The sequence below is a fragment of the Marmota marmota genome, unplaced genomic scaffold (genome assembly GCF_001458135.2).
Source record: "Marmota marmota marmota unplaced genomic scaffold, marMar, whole genome shotgun sequence".
NCBI classification, from domain to species: domain Eukaryota; kingdom Metazoa; phylum Chordata; class Mammalia; order Rodentia; family Sciuridae; genus Marmota; species Marmota marmota.
The window spans coordinates 5,673,801-5,693,432 of NW_025999927.1; the positions used below are offsets into that span (position 1 = coordinate 5,673,801).

The window sequence follows — 19,632 nt, forward strand, 5'->3', positions numbered from 1 at the left end:
AAAATATACTACTGTGGACTTTCTGAGTTCAACTTATTTTGATGAATACAATGATCCCTAGTTCTATCCATAGTAGTGTCTAACTGCTTCCAAAGGAGGCAACTTGAAAATCCTCTAGTTTGCCCCCAGATATATCAGCAAATCCTCCAAAATGCCTTCACTAGTATCAAAACCATTACCATGTTCTAAGCAAGCACCTCAGTGAAGATGTAATTTTCTCTACAAGTATTTCATCCTTAAATGATGATGTATCTAGATTTTTCCCCCTGGGACACAATTCTATTATATCTTTAACAATTATGTTGTAAAATATAGATCACTTGGCAGAAAATAATGGCAGTATTATTAATATTTTTTTCTGGATATTCTCTTTCAATAGGATAATTTGATTAGCTATATTAAAAAGGTTATTAGTTGCCAATCATCTATAAAGGGATGTTAATTTTATCAGTTCAAAGTAAAATTTTTATATATTCAATACTCTGTGCCAAACAATTTTAGACAGTAGTGTATGAACTGAATCAAATGTAAAATAATAAAGTAAAATTTCCTGTTTTTTTTCTATATTCCTTTTCCTTCTCTTCCTTTTTTGAACATAAGTATATTAAGTAAGGTTAATACACTTACTGGGTTCCTAATAACACTGAAGGATTGAATGACAGCAAGCCATTTTCTTTGGAAACAGAAAACTGGAGAACTTAGAAAAGTGAAGCCATTAAGAAAGCTATTTTTGGCATATTTTTATTGGTATATAGTTGTACATAGTGGGGGTGTTCACTGTTATATAGTCACACATGCACACAATATAGCAATATAATTGGCCAATCTCACTCCCCAGTATTTTCCTTTTCTCTCCCCTCCTGCTACCCAAGTCCCTTTCCTCCTCTGCACTGATCTTCCTTTGATTTCCATGTGAATCCTCCCATGGTACCTTTCTCTCTCATTCTTCTCTGTAACTTCCACGTATGAGAGAAAACATACAACCCTGGACCCTCTAAGTCTGGCTTATTTCACTGACTGTAGTGTTCTCAAGTTCCATTCATTTTTCTACAACTATCATAATTTCATTTTGATATATGTCTGTTTATATACCACATTTTCTTTATTCATTCATATTCATTCACTTAGGCTGGTTTCATACTTTGGCTGTTGTGAACTGTGCTGCGATAAACATGGGTATGCATATTTCACTGTAGTAAGATGGCTTTAATTCTTCAGAGTGAATACCGAGGGGTATGTAGCTGGGTCATGTGGTGATTCCATATCTAGTTTTCTGAAGAACCTGATTCCCTTGGTGGTTGTACTGATTTACAGTTCCATCAACAGTGTGAAAATATTCCTTTTTTCCTCTCTAGCATTTATTATTATTTGTATTCTTAATGACTGCCATTCTGATTGGTGTGAGATAAAATTCCACTGTAGTTTTGATTTGAATTTCCCTAATTGCTAATGATGTTGAACATTTTTTTCATGTATTTCTGGTGAGTTGTATTTTTTCTTTTTAGAAGTGTACGTTCAATTCATTTGCCCATTTATTAATTGGGTTATTTGATTTTTTTGGTGTTGAATTTTTTGAGTTATTTATTCTATATATCAATCCTCTGTCAGGAAAGTAAATAGAAAGCTTTGTTTCCATTCTGTAAGTTTTCTCCTCACATTCTCAACTGTTTCCTTCCCTGTGCAGAAACATTTTAAATTTGTTGCCATCCCATTTATTAACTCTAGGCATTACTTCCTGAGCTTTATGGATTCTATGAGAAAGTCATTGCCTGGGCCTATATGCGGGAGTGTTGACCCTACTTTTTTTCCTAGGAGTTTTATAGTGTTTGTTTCAATTCCTAGATCTTTGATTCATTTTGAGTTGAAGTTTGTGCAGGGTGAGAATAAGAATCTAATTTTATTCTTCTACATATGAAGAACCAGTTTTCCGAGCACCACTTGTTTAAAAAAACTGTCTTTTCTCCATGGTGTGTTTTTATCACCTTTGTCAAGGATCAAGTGACTGTACTGGTATGGGTTTTTCTTTGCATCTTCCATTCTGTGCTATTGCTTTACGTATCTGTTTTTAGGTCAGTACCATGTAGATTTTGTTTCTATAGCTCTGTTGTATAATTCAAAGTCACATATTGTGATGCCTCCGGCATTGATTTTTTGGCTTAGAATTTCTTTCACTATTCTAGGTCTTTTATATTCCCAAATGAATTTTAGGACTGTTTTTTTTTCTTCTAGTTCTGTGAAGAATGTCATTGGTAATTTGATGGAGATTGCATTGAATCCTTATGATTTTGGTATTATGACCATTTTTAGCAATACCTATCCATGAATATGGGAGGTCTTTTCATCTTCCGAGATCTTCTTCAATTTCTTTCTTCAATGTTGTAGAATTTAATTGTAGAGGTCTTTCACCTCCTTGGATTTACTCCTAGGTATTTTTATTTTGAGGCTATTATGAATGAAATTGTTTTCTTGATTTCTTTCTCAGCAGATTCATTGTTGGCATACATAAAAGCTTCTCATTTTGTTTGTTGATTTTGTAACCTGCTTTAACAGTCTTTTAGTGGAGTTCTTTGGATTTTTCTAGGTATAGGATCATATCATATGCAAGTAGTGTCTAATTCTTGCTCTGGCCAGAATTTCTACCACTACATTAAGTAGGAGTGGTGAGAGTGGACACCCTTGTCTTGTTCCAAATTTTAAAGGAAATACAGCAGATATTTTTAAGAGTCAGGCAACAGATGGACTTGGTAGTTAATATTTAATCTCTACCATTTGGTCTTATTCACACAGGGCCCCAGCTCAGCAAGCTAAGTTCCTTTATCTTGTTCATACACTGCTGAATATTTGAGCCTATTGACTTCTCTTGAGTCAATATGTAAAAAGCACTTATAAGTATTTGTCTGCCAAAAGCCTAATAAAATTCAGAATTTTGATGTAGCTATTTAAAAAGTTAATGCAATGAAAGTAATTGAGAACCAGTTTGAAGAATAAGAGAGGGAAATTTGTCTTCAAATATTTAAGGATTAGTCATACGAAGAGGAATTAAAGGTCAAATTTCCCTCAGCATCGCAGGATAAATTCCATATGATATGTGGGGTTTGGTACTTGATCCTTCTCTTACTGTCCTGCATTAAGAAACTTCTATCCTCTCTGAAATTTATTTTATTTTGGTTTGCAAAAGGGAAATTAAATGATTGCTACTTCCAAGGCATTGATGACATAATGTATCTGAAGTTTTCTAACATATTAAAAGTGCACTTTTCTGGGCAAGTTGCTCAGTTTCATTTGGCCCATCTTCTCATCTGTGCCAAACCCTGTTCACGCCTTTATGTATCTATCCAGTGAGGTCCCTTCACCTCTTTGAGCAAATGTCCGGCTCTCCTCAAGTCCCAGAGACCACCACAACCCTATGGTTTTATCCTCCACAAGGAACCTGGGATGACATTAGAAATCACATCTTCTGCTTCTCTTCTAAATAGTTATTTCATAGTTGCTTTCTTTTCCTTGAGTTACTAGGTTCTAGCATTGGGAAAGAAAAATCTGACAAACTTTAATTCTTTGTGGGCAATACTAAAAATATCTGATACTCTTTAGTTATTTATTCACTTAATGTGACTTAGTTCTTTGACAAACATGGCAATGTGCTAGCACATATTACTGAATATGAGTAAAATATAATCTTTTTTCTCCCAAGAATCCTAAAATCCCAGTACAAACAAATAACAACAAACCGAAACATACATAGGAATAAGTACAATGCATTAACTACAAACTGGCTTATGTTACTTGTAAAATTATTTGCAAAGTGAGTACTACAATGGATTCTGATCAGAAATATTGGCAAAGCTTCTGTAGGGAGGGGTTTATTTACTACAGATCTTAAAGCACAAAAGCATTTTGACATATGGAGAAGAGATGGGAACTTTTCCATTAAACCTCCCCCAACCATTTCCGTCAGAATTTCCTGCCTACTCCTTTGTATTTTGTTTCCGGATTTATTGCATCAATTATCCCTGGCTGTTTTATAGTCCAACTGTGTGGGTGGCCACTGCTTCACCTCACAGCCGGGAGCAGGATCTCTAAGGTGACTCATCTCTGCATCACTTCCATTGAGATTCAAGTTTTAAGCCCTCTGCACCTCCTCCTGAACCCTCTGTCTTCTTGCCAGATGCAGATAGGAGAGAACGAATAGGTATGAAGTGAGACAGAAGCTGTGTGCTAAATTAAAGAGAGGAAAGGGTTAGGGAAGCATTGATAACAGCAAATGCCAATAAATTGCAGGTCAAACGTCCTTCTAAGATGTTTGGGAGAATTTGCCAGATTTCCTGTGTTGTACCTTATTTTGTCATATTTGTAAATTCCTATGTGAAACAAGCAGACGAGAAACAGATTTTTGATAATCTTTTCAAAATCAAGGATGCTTAATGCTGTAGGATTTGTTTCAGCAGATTTGATTTGTGTTAAACATGGTCATTTATGCGAGATGCTTTCTACAAAGAATGATAAGTGCTCATAATGAAGAGAAGAGGTTTGACAGTGGGGTAGGACTGTTCTCTTGCCATCCGTGAAGGACTTCTGAAGGGGGAGAAATCAAGGGAAAATATGCAACCAAGTACAGACTTCTCATTCATCGAAATTCAGAAAAATAACAAACTTAAAAATGGGGCGAATCACAGAATAGAGTAGCAATGGCACTGAAAAAATATATAAATTTGCTTAACATTTTTAACTCACAGAATGTTTCCATTGGTTAAAATTTAGAAACTGTAGCATTTTACCCAATCCTACAATACATAAAGCATTTATTTATTATTTATTTATTGGGAGAGAAGCTATAACAGGTTGAATAATGGTCACCCTAAAATATAAAATTTTCCCTGGAATGTGTAAATATTAATTTATTTGGGGAAAAATGGCCCTTGCAGATGTGTTCATGTTAAGGATCTTGCAATGGGGAGATTTTCCTGTTATTAAGACTATCCATAAATGCTGTCATTAATATCCTTGGAAGACAGTCAAGGCTGATGGCAGAGGGAAGGAAACAATGAGACCAAGAGGGAGGCAGAGTCTCCAGGAACCTAAAGAGGCAAAGAGCGATGGTCTCTGGGGGATGTCCCTGGGAACATGGCCCTGCCACCATCTTGATTTGGGGCTTCCGACCTTCAGAACTGTCAGAGAATGGATTTCTGTGGTTTTAAACCATCCAGTTTGTGGCAATTTGTTTGAGTAACCCTAGAAAATGAACAAAGCTTTCTGATTTTTATAAATTGAAGATGATCTGAAAAATTGCAATTAAAATAACTAGGTGAATTTTTAAATAACTAAGCTATATAATGTAAACATCTACAGTGCAATAAACATAAGCTTTTGAAATAAGAAATAACTTATTGAATGATAGTATGTGGGTAGCATGTGAAGAAGAAAGACCTGGAGTTTAGAGGGAGGTTCTCAGTGCACTGCAGGTCTCGGAAGGAGCTCCAGGATGAGAGGTCTGTGGACTTCTACAGAGCATAGACTTGAAATCCTGTGTGTATGTCAATCAATTCATGTTCCAGTTGTCCTGTGGTGAATCCTGGGGTAAAAGCTTGAACACATTGGTTAATTTTTCTCCAAGTGTCTTATGTTACCACATGAAATTTGTTTTTTACAACACTTAGGCATAATTAGGAACAAAGATAGATGCATTAATTATTCTGATCTGAATTTATGTGAATTTTAGGCTATCAAGGTTAGACAATTTTGATCAGCAGTTCAGCAATCACGGATAGGTTATAAAATGAATGTCAGTGAATTTGTGTCCTGTGAAATATTTTGTTAAAAATCATTTTTCCCCATAGTCCAGAATGAGTCTGAGATGTCCAGTTGTGAGTAGCCCAAGGGCCTCAAAGGGTTTGAAATGCTAAAGCAGATAATGCATGGGTTGGTCTTCACAGGCAGTCGAGGTAGGTACCAATAACAGTATATCTTATGTGATGACTCTGTATTTTATGTGGCGTAGATTGTTTTAAACTTTGCATTTGTATTGGTGTTTAGTCTTTCCAAGGCACTATAATTCAGTTGCCATGTCAAATTTCACATGGTGGGAGTATAATTTGTAATGAGTATCATTTTTACATGGATGGTGTATTATTCTTTAGGGCCGCTGTGACAGAGAGTACAGACTGGGTGACTAGACAACAAAAATTTATTTTCTCTAAATTCTGGAGGGGGTACAATGAATCCCATAGAGAGTAAGGAATGCTTATGTTTATGAATTAAAAAATAGACACATTCACTATACAAATTTAATTATTCATGTAAAAAAGATAATGATTCCTTATACTGTGAAAAGTGGGAAGAAGGGTCTGATGATCAGCATACCTTTTCCCTTGCCCTATATTATATGGATGATGGAAATGTCCTTGTTAGGAAAGACAGAGATATTTATCTGTCATATTTAAATCTGTCTTCATTGCAATCTATGAGCCCCTTATTCTTCAAAATGGTAGCAGAGAATTCAGATGGGATTGTCTGAATTCGTAGTCTTCTCTGAGATCAGTGGGAATCTCAACTGTGCTTCTCCTACCTTGTATGACATGGACAACGATACCCAGTTAAAGCCTGTTGACATTTTCAGGTGCATCATAAAATTTTTTTAAAGAACAAATTTCAGCCACAATTCATAAACTGTATCCTGTAGGACATTAATTGAATTCACATAAAAGTTTTAAAGACTCCCCGTTAAACAAAACAAAGATGTTTCTATGCTGTAGCATTTCTTTGAATTTTTAATTTTCTCAAGTGAATTAACATTGGTGAATATAACACGAAATATTTCTAGCACTTGTTTGTAGAAAACTTTGTGGAAGAAATACACATTTTGAATACACATTTTGAAGCAGAAAGCATGGGAAGTCTTCCATTACTAATGTCAACCTTCCTTCTCTTTTAAACCTATGGATTTTCACTTTTATTTTTTTCATGAATTATATAAGGTCTTTAGTTGGTAGGATCTATATATGCATTGTCATGTGACTCATGGAGTGACTTAGATGTTCAGTGCTGATTCTCAGACTGTCCTATATTAAGAAAAGGATGAGCAACCTGTGATTGTAATCTCTGAAGCTGGGCAGGGATGGAGGGGCCAGGCTACATGGGGGCAGTTGCCTTCAGCAGCGGGAGCTCAGGGCCTGAAACCAGCTGGCCCCACAGAGCATGGCCATGGCCAAGAGGCTGGCAGACTGCTGCTCAGCAGAAATCTCATCAGCTCTAGGAGGTTTATGAAACTATTACTTGGGAACCAGTAATATTTTCATACAAGGGAAGTGAGTTTCAAAAGGATTTTCTAATTGACCCAATATTCAAACATCTGCTAAAACACACAACTTTGAATTTGAATACAAGGTTTGGGTTTTGCTCTGTTTTTACTCCACAGCCTGATCTCTGCTCAGATTTGGATATGAATGGACTTAGAGTCCTGGAGCTCAACTTATACCTTACTGGATATTCTTCTCTTAGTGGCTCTTATTTTTAGAGAATGGTAATATTTGTCCAGGGATTTGCCCAGGGTCATGCAGCCTTCAGTAGCTAGGTGAACACATACTTTTCCCACCCCAGGAACACTTTGGGGCCAGAGAAATATTATATGACAGTGAAGTATAATATGTGCTAGTGGGCGTTGCAATATTTTCAAATCTATCATTTATTGTTTATCAAGTTTATGACCTTAAATTTAGAAAGACTTTTCAGTCTTAGGGAACCTGAAATTTAATATAGATAAATTATATAGGGCCTACAAAACTATGATGATATAAGGTATAAATATTGTTGATGGATGAAGGATTTTGTGATATAAAGTATAAAATCTGGATTTCTTCTTCAAGGCAAGATGTACAACTTAACAATGATCAGAAGATGTGCTTAGCTCTTCAATTTCTAGCATAATTTTGACACATTCTTATTTATGTTAGAATAAGTAAATAAATTCATTGGTTGTTATCTCCACCTATTATTCAATATTATTGCTTAAAATGACACAAATATTAACTACTAGAGATTGCGGCTTTAGTATTCACTAATCAATCTTAAACTTTAATTTAATTACATTATTTCTAATTATCACTGTGCTTGGATTTCAGCTGTAGTGACTGAGAAACTGTTTATTATAACATCATGATTTCCAGCAATTTATAAGATTAGACTACTTAAATATTGTTAGCAGCAGTATTTGTAACAGCACACCAGAATGTCTCATTTGAGATCTAATTAAGGCAATCCATGAAGTAATTAATAGAAACTCACAATTTTGAGAAAGAGAGAGGAAAATCTTTCTCAGTTTGACACCTCAACGATGAAGCAATTTCATTTCTTTTCATCAAAGGAGCTTCTTCTTTTGCTTAATAAAGACCACATTAAAAAACATGAAGTTTCAAATTTATTTATTCCCTTCTGTCTTTTAATGCCTTTTCATTATGCATTATGATTTCAATCTCCAGAATCCACGGGATCGTTACAGTAAGGATGAAATAACTGGAACATCGTTTTAGACACAGGCTACAATTTGCGAGTTCAGTCAAAACAGTTGGTGTGATCGGCAGTTACTTGAAATTCATATTTAAACTGCTGTTCCCCCACACATTGGAATGAAGCAATTTGAATCCATAAATTTAGAGTTAACAATGTCATCTTAAGACTCTCTATCCTAAGTCCTTGTGTATGTACTTACAAGGAATCTGGCAAGCAACGAATTCAACAGATAGTTCTACTCCCTGTTTTTCTTAGCTGAAGTGTACCAATCCATGCCCAGCTACTTCTAATACAGAGAGCCTGAAAACGACAGTATCTTTCCCTAATTACCTCCTAAATCAACCTCCTGGGGATATGGGTAGCAGACTGAAAATAGAGAACAAGGACATTCCTGGTCGGAGCAGGGAGCCCTGGAGCACAGATCCAGATAGGAGGGCTGGATGCACTTTGGATGTTTCTGTGACGGACCTGAATGAGGGAGAATCACTGCAGCCCCCTGAGTCCCAGATCCCCATTTGGCAGATGAAGAACTTGAGCAGCAGTATTGATGGTCAATGCCACACACGCTACAACCCCTGATGGTCTGTGTGTGTGTGTGTGTGTGTGTGTGTGTGTGGTTTCTTTGTTGTCACGACTTCAGAATTATATGTACGTCATTTAGCATGGTACCAGTCCCTCTTCCAAGCACTTTCTGAACATTAATGGGGCAAATTTGTCATAACTCCCTTTTGATTTTCCAAACAGGTTGTTTACTAATAAAGAGTTCATATCCAACTCACCCATTCAAGGCACAGTTCTGTGACTGAGCACACTCATAAAGTGCTGTGTACATCCCCATAGTTGATTTTTAAAGGCATCCAGTACCTTAACGAGGAATTCTGTACACCTTGGCCCTCATCAGCACCCATTTTTTCCATCTTTTCCAGCCTTAGGAAACCACTAAAGCACTTCTGTCTCTATAGATGTGCCCATTCTGGGTGTTTGATCAGTGGAATCATACAACCTTCGCACCTGGCTCCTTTCCCTTGGCATAGTCTGTTTGGGGTTCATCAACTTTGCAGCAGGTACTATTACCTCCTTCCTTTAAATTGTGAATGATATTCTGCTGTACGGGTGCCCCCACATTTTATTTATCCACTCATCAGTTGATGGACATTTAGAATGTTCCTACTTTCTTGGCTATCATAAATCATACTGCCATTAATAATCATGTGTGAGATTGTGTCCTGAAGTTTTTTATTTATCTTGGGTATATAGGAGCAGAATTGTGGGGTCAAAGGGCTGTTTGATGTTCAGTGTGTTGAAGAAGGGACAGGCTCTTTTACAGAGAGACTGCCCCACGTGCATTTCCACCTTTAGTACTTGAGGGTTCCAACGTCCCCATCCTTGCTGACATTTGTCATCTCTTTTTGATGATAGCCTTTTTAGAGTGAAGTGACATCTCCTGCAGTTTTGATTTGAATCCTTTGATAGCTAAAAATGTTGAACATCTTAGATTTCATGTGCTTATTGGCTAATTCTATTTCTTCTTTAGTGAAATGTCCTTCCAAATCCATTGCTCATTTTAAAAATTGGTTTTGTGTCTTTTCACTATTGATCGATGTGTTAATAATACATTCTGTGTACCATTCTCTTATCAAATATGTAATTTGAAAAAAAGATTATTCCATTCTACAAGTTATCTTTTCACTTTCCTGATGGTACTTTTTGACACATAGATTTTTAAATTTTAATCTCTCTCTTAACACACACACATACACACACACACACATTTGCTGCCTATATTTTTGCTTTCATATTTAAGAAAACTTTACCCAATTTAAGCCTCCACCTGAATTTTTAATTTAAATCAATTTAGTTTAAAGCTCAGCTGAATTTTTAATTTTCACCTCTAAATGAACCAAAAAATGAAAGCCCATAACACTGAACTTGTGTCTCAGACACTCAGTTCATATTTCATTTACACAGTGACACAATATCTCATTGTAGTTTTAGTATTCAGGTAGCAAATCTTTGCCATTTTTAAATATAGTTTTTTTGAGACATTGCATTTTGCCCTTACAATATGGTACTTATAAGTGGAATGCTATTTCCTTACCCTGTGCACATTTTCCATATTATTCAAGTATTGAGATGCCCAGTGATTTACTATAGCAGCAGCTTTAAAACTACCATGGAATTTGCTACAAATTTGGGCCCTTCCATATCTATTTGTGGAACAGTGCTGCATCTAAACTTGGGCTGGCTTGATTAACCTCTTCAATGGTGATCCCAGAGGAATTACCAAGAGGGAGGAGCTCCCCCACCAGGGAACCCCCCCAGGCATCCTACCAGCATGCCTCCTGCACTCTGGGACAACATGGTGATGATGGGGTTGCAGACCTCCTCCAGCTCTTTGTACCAATGTTCAGATTCTTCCTTCTCTGCAGTCTGATTCTTATCCAGCCCGTTGATGATTCCATTACATTTGTCAAAAATCTTCTGTTTCTCCTCTTCATTGATCTTGCCTTGAATTTTCCCATCTTCTGCTGTTGCTTTCATGTTGAATGCATAGGACTCCAGCAAATTCTTGGATGATACCTGGTTCCTCTGCTTACTTTTCAGCTTCCTGGACCATGCACTCAGTGTCCTCCTTGCAACAGTGTCTATGGCAGAGAAGTTGATGATGCTATTGGTGTCAGTATCAAAAGGGACTTTAGTCTGAGGAACACCACGGGGTGCAGGAGGGAGGGATGCCTGTGAGTCCAAACTTGCCAAGCTGGTTGTTGTCCTTGGCATGAAATGCTCACCTTCCTATACCTGAATGAGCACACCAGGCTGGTTGTCGGAGTAGGTCATGGAGGTATGTGTCTGCTTGGTAGGAAGAGTGGTATTGCACTTGGTGAGGACCATCATGACTCTACCAGCAGTGCCAATACCAAGGGAAAAAGGGATGACAATCAAGAGCAGCATATCTTGAACATTTGCATCTTATCTCCGGATAAAAAGGCTGCCTGGACAGCTCTACCAGGAGCACAGCCTCCTCAGGCTTGCTGCCCTTATCAGTTCTTTTCCACTGAAGAGGTCTTGCCCAAGCTTCAGAATCTTGGGGATATGAATTGAACCACCCATCAGTACAATATCATGGATTTGTGACTTGTCTAGTTTGGCATCTTGAAGAGCTTTTCCTACAGGATCTAGGGTGCCATGGAACAGGTCAGCATTCAGCTCTTCCTACTGAGAACAAATAATGGAGGTATAAAGAGAATAAAGAGAATCAGTAGAGAAAATTGTAGAGAGAGTCAGTCAGTACTGGCCTGAGTGCTGGAGGAGAGGGTACGCTTAGCTCTTGCACATGCAGTGTGGAGATATTGGATAGCTCTTTTGTTCCCACTGATGTCCTTTTTAGGCTTGTGCTTGAACTCAGCAATAAAAGTCTCTCCTGCTAAGTGGGTGTCTTCAGCTGTGTATTTGACCTCAGAGTTTCCATCTTCAATAGTGAGGATTGACACATGGAAAATTGATGGTGATTTATGTAAATATAGAAGTATTTACATGTAAGTAATTTGAATTAACCTACCCAGAAATAACTTTCTATATTTTAATATGTTTTTCTTTTAGAAGCTTTGGATTCACTGTAAGTCCCTAAGATAATGCAGGGAATTTCCATGTACCTCACTCCCAGTTCTCTCTGTTGTTAACAACTTACATCAGAATGTGCCTTTACCATGGTTATGAACCAATTAGGATATATCATATTAACTGACATCCATACATTCTTTGTACTTCCTGAGTTTCAATTCAACATCCCTTTTTTTCTTCCAGGATCCCAAGTAATTTTTAGTTACCATGTCTTCTTGAGTGGTTCTTGGTTGTGTCAGTTTCTCAGGTTTTTATTGGTTTTGATGACCTTGGCAGTTTAAAAAAATATTGGTCAGGTATCTTGTTGAATTCATATAGAGTGAATAAAATGATCTCCATCTGGCATTTTCCTGATGCTTTTCTCATGATTAGAATGAAGTTCTAAGACTACATTTTAACCAGTAGTATGGGATTATAATCCAGGATTTAAAATAAATAGCCATAAATCTATATTGATATAAAAATGATTAGATAATTTAAAAATTCAGGAAAAACAGACAAGTGTCTTGTGCAGAACAATTGTAAATTTTTGTAGATATTCTGCCCTTGAGGTGGAATGTAATTCTCACTCTCTCGGAGTGTGGACCATGCACAGGGTGGATATCGATTCTTCCCCAGTCAGACCTTCAGATGAGAATGTATCCCAGCCAACAGCTTGACAGCAGCCAGTGAGGCACTGTGCAGAGGGCCCAGCTATTTCAGACCCTGTGACCTGTCCTTCAGAAAATGCTAGACCTCTGGGTGTTTCTGCAGACCTCTAAGTTATTGGTAACTTGTTACAAAGAACAAAAACTCAATACAATTGATAACAGAATGGTTATGAAATATTCTCTCTGAGAAAGTAAAAAGTGAAGTTTAAAGGAAAAAATCAGAGATCCAATTAGACCTTTATGTTGTGAGATTATTGTTTATATTCAGAGGAGAACAAAAGTAGTTGTAATATACATTAAATCTACCTATCTCAAGGGGTAATCTTATCTATGTGATATAGTTCTGTGAATGATTATGATGTCTTTCCTGGCATATTGGAAGGACCATGCTATAGGTCCCAGGTAGGTAGAACTTAAGACAGTTGTTATGCAGGTTTTCCACATTCTTCCACTTTCTGTATTGTAACTGGATCTACTTGTGACTCAGGAGTGAGACCAGCTGATGAATTTTGTACAGCGAGGGGTTAGCAGGCAGGACCTGGTTCACTTCTGGGCTGCAGCATTTAATTTAACTTTCTGTTTCAAGGTTTCTTGCCCACTGTGTTATAAGCAACAGTGAACTTAGAGATGGTCCCTGCTAAGGCATTCTGGATTCTGGAAACAAAAATTGTGAAGAGCAGGCCTCTGCTCTCAGCTTAAGAAGGACATGTCACATGAAAGGGAAATACATTTTCATTGTTTTAATTCATTAAAGTTTTAGATTTTATTATAGCATAACAAACTCATCCTGTTTCATATAAGGCTCTGATGTCCACTTCAAAATTTACTAAATGTATAAACTTTAGCAAATTGCTCACATTCTCTGGTTGTTTCTACAGTTATACAGTGTGGAGGTGGGGTAAGAATATGTAGCTCTTCAGGTTATTAGGGTAAATGTGATAAGTCATTTTTTTTTAGTATAATGTCTTCCAGGTTCATCCATTGTCATTGAAAGTGACAATGAGTGTTTTCATTCTCCACTCATCCATGAATAGGTTGCTTAGATTGATTCTGTGCCTTATCTGTTGTAAGCATAGGGCTTCAGATATGCCTTCAAAATATAGATTTCGATTCCTTTGGATATATACCTGGCAGTGAGGGAATGGACATTATTAACTAGCTGTCAAAATTGTGAGAATAACTAGTTATTCTTCTTCCTAAGCCACAGTTCCCTCTATTTTAAAATATGAACATCATATAAGACATTTGACAGAGGTTGTTTTAAGAAATAAATAAAATTTTAAGAGGTAAAGAGGCAAGTAAAGAGCAGACACATACTAAGTGCTTAATCTTTGTGAGTTATTTTTTTCCTTTTATTTTTTAAATTGATTTTATTTTTTAAATACATGACAGTGGAATGCATCACAAGTCTTATTACACATATAGAATACAATTTTTCATATCTTTGTTTATATAGAAAGTATGTTCACACCAATTCATGTCTCCATACATGTACTTTGGATAATGATGTCTGTCATATTCTACCATCATTGCTAACCCCCTGCTCCTTCTTTTGCCCTCCCACCTATCTCCCCTGTCCAGAGTTCATCTATTACTCCCATGCTCTCCCTCCAAACTCCACTATAAATCAGCCTCCTTATATCAGAGAAAATATTTGGCATTTATTTCTTGGGGATTGGCTAACTTCACTTAGCATTATCTTCACCAACTCTATCCATTTACCTGCAAATGCCATGATATTATTCTCTTTTATTGCTGAGTAATATTCCATTGTGTATATATGCCACAGTTTTTTCATCCATTCACCTATCGAAGGGCATCTAGGTTGGTTCCACAGGTTAGCTATTATGAATTGTGCTGCTATAAACATTGATGTGGCTGTGTCCCCATAGTATGCTGTATTTTTAAGTCCTTTGGGTATAGACCGAGGAGAGGGATAGCTACTAGATTGGCAAAGGGGTCTCTAAATAGGGTAGTAGTCAGTAATCAGGTCCTGGGACACTCAGAGCCAGTTTTACAGATGCCAGGGGCCCTAGGGATTGCAGGAAGGAGGTTGTCTAGCCCCCTGCACCTCTCTTCTTGCCACAGACTGGTTTCTTGGGCTGCTCCCTTGAATGTGGGGTGGGTGTCCTGGGCACGATGCTGCAGGCTGTGGGTCAGGGTTCCGTTTTTGTCCTCAATCTGGCCATTGTCCTTGTGTAGTTTAAAAGCCCTCATCCCACTGTCATAGTGACAATCCTAAGACAAAAATGATGGTGGAAGTTTCTCTGCCTGTAATCCTTTGATGATGCCCACGTCCCCAGGATAAGTTCACAGGCCTGGGCATGTCACTGAAGGTATCCTGTGGTCCTGCTCCTTCCTGTGCTGCCAGCTCCATCCCTGCAGGCTGTGGGCTTTGTCCTGGAGCAGGAACCATCATTTCCATCTCCACTGCTGTCTGGGGTGTTGCCGTCTGGCTGGGCACAAATCACGAGCCACTGAAGCAGGAACGAACTTTATTTCTGAACTCCACCAGCACACTCCACACACGCTCCCCGGGGAACTCACCCGAACGCCACGCGGCTCCTGCAGGAACCAACAAGCAGAAATCCCTCTTCCAGAAATCCCTCCTCCTGCACTTCCCAAACCAATGGGAACTCTCTGGGAATCCCCATGAGAACTCCAAAGTAGCAGGCCGAGGCGGACAGTAAAGGTCTAATATACAACCGAATCAATCCAGCATCATTTTAATGGCTTGCCTCTCAACAAATACTATTGGCAAAATGCCAGGGGCCATTGTGACTCGGCTGTGGCTCTCAGCATCTCCCCCCTTCTGTTTAATTAAACAACAAGCATGTGGCTTAGGGACCGTGCCTGTTAGGTTGTCCAATACACATATGGTTCTTACCCGTCATCAGATGAGCTGACCTCTAGGCCTCAGCCTCCTCTCTTAGGTTGGTACCACTGCAATTGGATCTTACCTGTCACTGACTACCGGTCCAGCATACATCCATACTTGTGGATAGGCCTATGTACCAGTGGGGGGGTGAGGTTCTTTGCCTCACCTCTGTTGGCCCCCAAATTTTAGCTGGACGATCATGACAAGCAGAAGGGAGGAAGATACACCAAGCCAATTGACGGCTCCTTTTGGAAAAATTGTACCACCGATGACATCATCAGCAAAAATACCCCAACACTACCACAAGTCGCTGCACCAACAGATAGTTCACAATGCATACAGGTGAGCTCACAATGTGTCCAGGCAAGTTCTGCAAGCAGTTCAGTGATGGCTATTGTAGAAGCTGTAGATTGGTTTTATCTTTGACTTCACCAGCACTGGGATGAAGATAGGAATTCTGGCAATAATGGCTAAAGAAAAAATTATGTAACATTACAGAAGGCACTAAAAGAAAACAATTTTCTTAACAATTTACATTATCTTTAAGAGAATTATTAAATATAATGAAAAGGAAAGGTGAAAGTAAACAAACAGATCTGTTAACCTTCTTTTGTGTTCACATATTAAAACAATCTTTAACAGCTGTTTACCCAATTAAATTAAACCATTTAAATCACGTGAATTAAAAAAAAATATTTGGATCCATTTTATCATGAGCGCTCATCATATATGATATATGGACATACATACATTCAAACATATAACACAAAACACAAGTGTGCACACATAATATAATACATACAACACATAACATTATAGTAAAGGCCTTATAACTTTTTACAGGTGAAATCTCCATTGCAATGTTTAAAAACTCTATAGTCAAAAAATAGAACTGATCAGCAAAACATTAACCTAGGTCTGTATGAGCTCAAAAAACAAAATAGAACTTCATGATATGGCAAAGGGCAATAATAAAATAGATATTGAAAAAAGCATCCTGGTTCTGTTGCAGATGTAAGAATAGCCAAACTGGAGTTTTGGATATCAGTTGTTATGGATTTGAGCCAAATCATCTTCTTTTTGGTCTGTAGAAATCGCTTTAGTTAATCTTTCTGGAATCCAAATCGGCTGCTGTTCTCCCTGTGGAAACACATAAACAGACTCCCGACTCCAGACAATCACTGGGTCAGGACCTTGGTTAATCTCTCTGGAATCCAAATCGGCTGCTGTTCTCCCTGTGGAAACACACAAACAGACCCCCGACTCCAGACAATTACTGGGTCAGGACCTTTCCATTGTCCTGTTAGAATATCCTTCCAAAGTACCTTGGGCTTATGTACATTTTTTGGACACATATGCCTTTCCGCAGCACTAAGTCCTGATGAATCCAAATTTAAAAAGTTTAGAGTAAAAAGGGTTATTTTAAGTTTATCTTTGGGGAATATATACCCCTTCCCAATTCCTTCTTTTTGCTTTAATAAGTACATTTTAATAGTTTGATGAGCTCTTTCAACTATGCCTTGTCCCTGTGGATTGTATGGGATTCCTGTTATATGAGTAATGCCAAATGTTGAGCAAAATTGTTTAAAAGAGGTAGAAGTATAACCAGGGGCATTATCTGTTTTTAACTGTTTTGGAACACCCACAGTGGCAAAATTTTGTAAGCAATGAGCTATAACATCTTTAGTTTTTTCTCCGGCATGAAGGGAGCCCATCAAAAATCCAGAAGAAGTATCAACTGTAACATGCAAATATTTTAATTTTCCAAATTCTGGCAAGTGTGTGACGTCCATCTGCCAAATATGGTTAGGTATCAATCCTCTAGGATTGACTCCAAGATTAACTTGTGGTAAAAAGGTCACACAATTTTGACATTGTTTTATTATTTGTCTAGCTTGTTCCTTAGTTATTTTAAAACGCTTTTGTAAAGTATTAGCATTGACATGGAACTTTTTATGAAAATTTATAGCTTCTTCTAGTGTAGAGAAAATATGTATGTCATGTGTAGTTTTATCTGCTAAATCATTGCCCAAACTAAGGGCTCCAGGCAATCCTGTATGTGCCCTGATATGTCCTATAAAGAATGGATCTTTTCTGTCCCAGATTAGACTTTGTATAGTGGAAAGCAAAGAGAAAACAGTAGAAGAAGGGGAAATCCTACCAGCATCTTCAAGAGATACTATAGCATTAACTACATACTGACTATCAGAAAATAAATTAAATACAGAATCTTTAAACATCACAAAAGCTTGTAAAACTGCATTAAGCTCTACCTTTTGAGCTGATTGTTTGGGTACTAAAAATGTAAAAGTTTGATCAGGGGTAACTACTGCTGCTGTACCATTATTTGACCCATCAGTGAATATATTTGGAGCATTCATGATAGGTGTTTTTCTTGTCATTTTTGGAAAAACTACAGGATGTGAAGACCAAAAAGACAATAAAGGATTAGATGGTAAGTGATTATCAAATGAAACATAAGATTTACACATGATTATCGCCCAAGTATTTAACTCATTAGCTAACTCATCAATTTGATCCATAGTATATGGAGTAATAATTTAATTGGGAGAAATTCCAAACACTCCCTTTGCTGCTTTTATTCCTTTGAGTGTTAATTGTCCTACAGCCTCAGGATACCTAATAAGAATAGTGTTAGGAGAATAAGATAAATGTATCCACAATAATGGACCTTCTTGCCAAAATACTCCTGTAGGAATATTTTTTGTTGGTATTACAATAAATAATAAAGGCAAACTTATATCAATTCTATCCAAATGCATATTTTCCATATATGTTTCAATAGTTTTTAATGCCTTTCTTGCTTCAGGTGTTAACATTCGGGGTGAATTTGGATCTGATGGACCTTTTCGGATATCAAATAAAGGTCCCAACTCTCCTGTTGGTATGCCTAGATAAGGCCTTACCCAATTTATGTCTCCTAATAACTTTTGAAAGTCGTTAAGTGATTTGAGTTGATCTACTCGTATTTGAATTTTTGGTGGACGGACCATGGTTGAGGATAATAGAATTCCTAAATAATTAATTGGAACATTTAATTGTACTTTATCTATTGCTATCTCTAGATTATAATTTTTTAATAAATTTGTAAGTGTGGCATAACATTCTAGCAATGTGTTTTTATCTTTATGTGCTAATAATACATCATCCATATAGTGAAATATTTGTAGTTCAGGATTTTGATTTCTAAGTGGCTGGATTGCTTTGTTAACATAAATTTGACACACAGTTGGGCTGTTAGCCATCCCTTGAGGGAGTACTTTCCATTCATATCTCTGATTCAGGACCTTCATGACTTAGTGCAGGGATAGTAAATGCAAAACGTGGACTATCCTCAGGATGAATTGGAATTGAAAAAAAAAACAATCTTTAATATCTATAGCTAAAACATACCAGGTTTTTGGCAAAGCAGACAACTGAGGAATCCCTGATTGAGCAGGTCCCATAATAACCATCTCATTATTAATGGCTCTTAATAATCTCCATTTACCAGACTTCTTTTTAATGACAAAAATGGGAGTATTATAGGGAAATATGGAAGATTGTATATGTCCCTCCACTAATTGTTGTTTGACCAGGTCATGGGCTGCTTGTATCTTTTCTTTAGTCAGGGGCCACTGAGGAACACATACTGGTCTTGATCTATTTGTATTGGAGCTGCTATACCTTGTTCTTGTTCTCCTAATCTTTTTTCTTTCCTAAAAACCTTGCTTAGCCCTAATAGTGGGTGCATTTGGATTGATATTATTTGTTAATGTCAAACCTAATTGATCTAGGATATCTCGTCCCCATAAATTTATAGGAAGATGATCCAATACATATGGTTGAATAGTTCCTTCACATCCTTCAGGATCCTTCCAATCTAATACCATTGCACTTCTATGGGGATTATTTGCCACTCCTAGGCCTTGAAGCGTTTGAGTGGCCTGCTGTAATGGCCAATGTTTTGGCCATTCTTGA

At 37.3% G+C, this 19,632-nt stretch overlaps 1 pseudogene; it reads right to left on the reverse strand.

Annotated features, from left to right (window-relative positions):
• Positions 1–10,709: 10,709 nt before the first annotated feature.
• On the reverse strand, positions 10,710–11,742 carry LOC107157959 (annotated as a pseudogene).
• Positions 11,743–19,632: the final 7,890 nt, after the last annotated feature.